The sequence below is a fragment of the Megalopta genalis genome, unplaced genomic scaffold, assembly GCF_051020955.1.
Source record: "Megalopta genalis isolate 19385.01 unplaced genomic scaffold, iyMegGena1_principal scaffold0021, whole genome shotgun sequence".
Lineage (NCBI taxonomy): Eukaryota > Metazoa > Arthropoda > Insecta > Hymenoptera > Halictidae > Megalopta > Megalopta genalis.
The window spans coordinates 252501-257500 of NW_027476091.1; the positions used below are offsets into that span (position 1 = coordinate 252501).

Here is a 5000-nt window from a genome sequence, read left to right on the forward strand (position 1 = left end):
CGACTGAAGGGCCTCAGAAAGAAATTGACGTATAAAGCTCTTGTTACACAGAAGATCGGTGTATGCCGCGAGCGTGGAACTGCCGTTGAGTCTCAACCTTCAACCTCCAGTGTCACTCAACATCACGACACAAGTCATCGACGGGCGGATTCGCCTACTCCTGTTCAGGAGCACTCTGCGTCGGCACAGCAACATCAGTGCCAATATATTGACGCTATCCGTAAGCTGATTGATCCGGCCGAAAGGGTGAAATCCCATGAAGCGGAGGAACTCGTAAGTCTTGCGAGAACGGTTCTTAATCGAGAACCAATAACACCGAGTGCTTGTTGTCGATGGCTTCAACGAGTCTTTCCGACGCCTTCTGCGAAAGTAAAGGAGCGGAGAACACCACTGCTCCGGCCACCTAAAGCTGCACCTGCCGGGCCCGTGCCGAGGTGGAGACTGAGGAGAAGGGAGTATGCGGCCATGCAGGAACTCTGGAAGAAGGACATGTCTCGCGCGGCCAAGCTTGTACTGGATGGCCCGGTGCAGGCTCAAACACCAACCGTTGGCGAGATGGTGGAGTACTGGACACCTATGCTCACCAGTCCTTCTGTCCCCATTGAACACCTTCATCCAGTTCAGGAAGGGGAGGACCTGCATTGGATCGCTGAGCCGGTTCGTGGCCATGAGATCCAGGCCAATGAGATCCCGCTCTCCTCGGCATCGGGTCTCGATAACATCTCGAGCAGGCAATGGAGGAGTGTGCCAGTAGTTCTAAGAGCCTTATTTTATAATGTCATCCTTGCGGTGGGGGCATTTCCATCTGAGCTCCTCATCAGCAGGACGGTATTTATCCCTAAGAAGGACGGAAGCTCAACACCATCCGAGTTCCGTCCTATAAGTGTGGCTTCAGTCGTCGTTCGTCAGCTGCATAAAATCTTGGCGGTGAGATTGGCAAAAGCCGGTCTCATCGATGAGCGGCAACGAGGAGTACACGATGGCTGTGCTGAGAACGTTCTTGTACTATCAACTGCCCTTCGTGACGCACGGAGCTGCTTAAAGCAGCTTCACGTTGTGTCCTTAGATGTGGCCAAGGCGTTTGACAGCGTTAGTCACCATGCCATAACATCGGCACTAAGGGGATTGGGACTCCCGGAGCTCTTTGTGAGGTACATAACAGCGACGTACCATAATAGCCGAACCGTGCTTCAGGTCCGTGGAGAGACATCGGATCCGATCCGGGTAGCGAGGGGTGTGCGGCAGGGCGATCCCTTGTCGTCCCTGCTATTCTCGATCGTCATGGACCGGGTGATAAGTGTGTTACCCGAGGAGGTCGGCTATGTTATCAGGGAGCAAAGGGTCAATATACTGGCGTATGCGGATGACCTGATCTTGTTCGCGTCCTCCGTTTCAGGAATGCAGGGCATGCTTCGAACGGCTGAGGAAGAGGCACGAAAGTACGGGTTGGAATTCAACTCCGATAAATGTCTGGCTATGTCCATCCAGATCGCTGGTAAAGAAAAGAAGTACAAGATACTCTCCGCCAGCAAATTTGAGGTCAACGGTCGGTCTATAAAACAACTGGGACCTACCGAGGGCTTCCGATATCTGGGCATTAAGATCTCGCCAATGGGTATTGAAAAACCTGGGGGCAAGCTAGACAGAGAGTTGGCCAATATCACCAAGGCGCCACTCAAGCCTCAACAGCGCCTCAAGATCTTGCGCTGTTTCCTCATTCCGCGTTTTTATCACCAGCTGGTTTTGACAAGATGCCCACTTAAAATCTTGAAGGCATTAGATAAACAGACGCGGCTGGCCGTTCGAAGGTGGTTGCGTCTGCCCAAAGATGTACCACTTGGGTATTTCCACGCCAGTTGCAAGGAGGGTGGACTTGGCATCCCCGCGTTTCGAACATCGATACCGGGTATGATGCACGCCAGGTTAACATCAATGGCGAGGTCCTCCTGTGCGGCTGCAAGAGATGCCTCCCAACATCCGGCGGTGGTGGCAGCGGTTCGACGGGCGGAGAGTGCTCTGACTATCCAAGGTCGGGCGCTCTTCCAACCTGAGGATCGTGCCAAATACTGGGCATCTTTACTCCATCAGTCTAACGATGGAGGAGAATTGCGTGAGGCTGCTAAAGTCATCGATAGCAGCTCTTGGGTTGACGCCTGTTCTGCGGGGATCCCCGGCAGGGATTACGTGCAATATCACCATGTACGTATTAACGCCCTGCCCACCAGAATAAGAACATCAAGAGGCCGTCGTGGGAATGGGGCTCCTGTGTTGTGTCGTGCTGGGTGCGCCGTAACGGAGACGGCGGCACACATAGTGCAGGGATGTCACCGGACTCATGGGGGTCGAATACTCAGACACGATGCCATATGCCGAATCGTAGCATTTGGTCTGAGGCAGAGTGGGTGGAGGGTTAGGGAGAATCCGCATTATGTCCTGCAGTCGGGTCTGCAGAAGCCTGATTTGGTGGCCTTTAAGGATGGAGCTGTCAGGGTCATCGACAGCCAGGTCGTTAGCGGTGCGACGTCGCTTAATGATGCACATGCGAGGAAAGTCGCTAAATACGACACCCCGCTGTTAAGGCATCGCGTCGCCCAGGAATTTGGGGTTTTGGCGGAAGCTGTTAGAGTGACGTCGGTCACCATCTCCTGGCGCGGCGTGTGGGCATCGCTCTCGGCTGAATCGATCTCCGCACTAGGACTCAAAGGGCTCTTAAGATCAATAACTACGAGGGCCCTTCAGGGATCGCACACGAACTGGACAAGATGGAATAAGATGACAAACAACATCTGTCATCCGGGTAATAGGGAGGGCGTTGGGTGATCGCCCGATTCACGGCCACTGTAATGGGCAACCTGGGCCCCAACATCGCAAATTCGGCACCAGGAAATAAAGCCGTCCTCCGCCATAACATCTAGGCGTGAGAAGAGAGAGGTTTTTAGTGGGTATAAGGAATCCCACACTACCACGTCGAAGAATTCCGTGGTGTCTATAAAAGATTTTCCTCTCTATAAAAAAAAAAAAAAAAAAAAAAAAAAAGCCAAATGCCTCGTCATCTAATTAGTGACGCGCATGAATGGATTAACGAGATTCCCATCTGTCCCTATCTACTCCAGGACAAAGCCGTCGCCGTCGCCGCCGCCGCAGCCGTCACCGCCAAAAAGCCGACCACATATGCCGAACGCGTCGGCGTCAGGTCCGCTACGGCAGCCAGGTCGACGCAGAAGCAGGACCCTCCCAATGTGGTGATCATCACGCCGTCAGACACCGCCAAATATGAGGACAGTGCGAAGACTAAGGAGGCAGTCTTCGAGCTGGTTTCGCCCAGAGCGGACGGCCTACAGATCAGGGGCGTCCGCAGGGTTCAGGGAGCAGGAATTGCGCTCGTTACGTCAAACAATACTGACGTAACATCCCTGATGGCCAACCCGAGACTTAAAGCGGCTGGTTTTGTTGTAGGTGCTCCGGCCAAAAGGAGCCCGCGGATCATCGTATTCGACGTCCCACGGGCCCAGGAGGACAACAAGGAGACGACGGACGCTATCCTGCAGCAGAACCTGAGTAAGGAGGAAGCGGCCAGCCTCTCAAAGGAAGTAAAATTGGTCTATAAGAGTGGCGATAAGGCTAGAGACCGATGCAACTTAATCTTCGAGGTCTCTAAGCGAGCCAGGGACCTTTTAGTTCCAAAAGAGAGGCTGTACGTGGGTTGGAGCTGCTGCAGGGTACGCGACCACGTGAACGTGACCAGGTGCTATAAGTGCCAAGGGTACGGCCACCCTGCGAAATTCTGCAAGGCCGAGAAGGAGACTTGCGGCCACTGCGCGGAGACGGGGCACGGCTTCAAGACCTGCCCGAAGAAGGAAAAGCCGGCCAACTGCGTAAACTGCATTAGGGGTAAGAAACCCTCCTCCCATTGCGTCACCAGCAAGGACTGCCCCGCGTATGTAGCCGCCATAAATCAGTCGCTTTCCCGAACTGATTATGGTTATTAGGCCCTCACCTAAAAATATCCCCGACATTAGGATACTGCAGCTGAACATGAGACGTTCAGCTGCAGTTACCGGAGAGGTCCGCGAGCTTATCGCTCAGAAGCGGCTAGACGTCCTGCTATTGCAGGAGGCATACGTCAGCCAACTGGGCGCGCGATATAAAATTAGCGGTCTAGGGTCCGGAGTGAGGTTGGCAGCAGCCGAACCACAACCCCCGTGGGCGGCTGTTGCGGTCTGCAACCCCAACTTCAACATGGTCTTCGTCTCGCAGCTCAGCAACTCCCACTGCGTCTGTGCGGAAGTGCTAGCACCCGGCTTTTCATTTTACGCGGTGTCGTGCTATTTTCAGCACAGCGACGAAATTGAAAAGCACCTCAGCCACCTCGAGAAGGTGTTCTGCGCACTGAGGGGGAAGAGACTCCTAGTTTCGACAGACGCCAACGCGCAATCCTCGCTCTGGAGCCCTCGGGGCACAGACGAGAAAGGAGCTCAATTCGAGACTCTGATCGCAGCGTTTGGCATGAACGTTGTGAACGACGCAGCTCACCTAGAGCACCTAGAGCCGCGACGGGGAATCGCAGCGTCGCAAACTCTCGGTTCGACACCCGTCGAGCCGACTGGGAGCGATTCTCCGAAACCCTGTCCGATCTTTCACGGTCGAGGCTCGAAGTCCTGAGCCTGGAGTCAGCGGAGGAAACAGTAGGGATGGCTGAAACGCACACAGACATCATTAAAGATGCCTGCACCGCGTCGATGCCAATAAAGCGTAGGTTTAGGAAGTCCAACCCATGGTGGACGAAAGAGCTCACAGTCATGAAGAAGGCTGTCTACCGACGGAGACGTGCCTTCCAGAAGGAAAGAGATGAGTCCTCACGCCTCCAAAAACTGCTGGAGTACCGCACTTCGTTGCGGAACTACAGCAGAGAGGTGAAGAGGGCGAAACTCGAAAGTTGGCGAAACTTTGTATCGTCGGACGGGAACACGGAGCCTTGGGGCATCGTGTACAAGCTGCAA

At 54.3% G+C, this 5000-nt stretch overlaps 1 pseudogene; it reads left to right on the forward strand.

The window, feature by feature from the left end:
* LOC143260859 (large subunit ribosomal RNA) overlaps positions 1–5000 on the forward strand; it is a 12019-nt pseudogene that overhangs the window by 3368 nt on the left and 3651 nt on the right.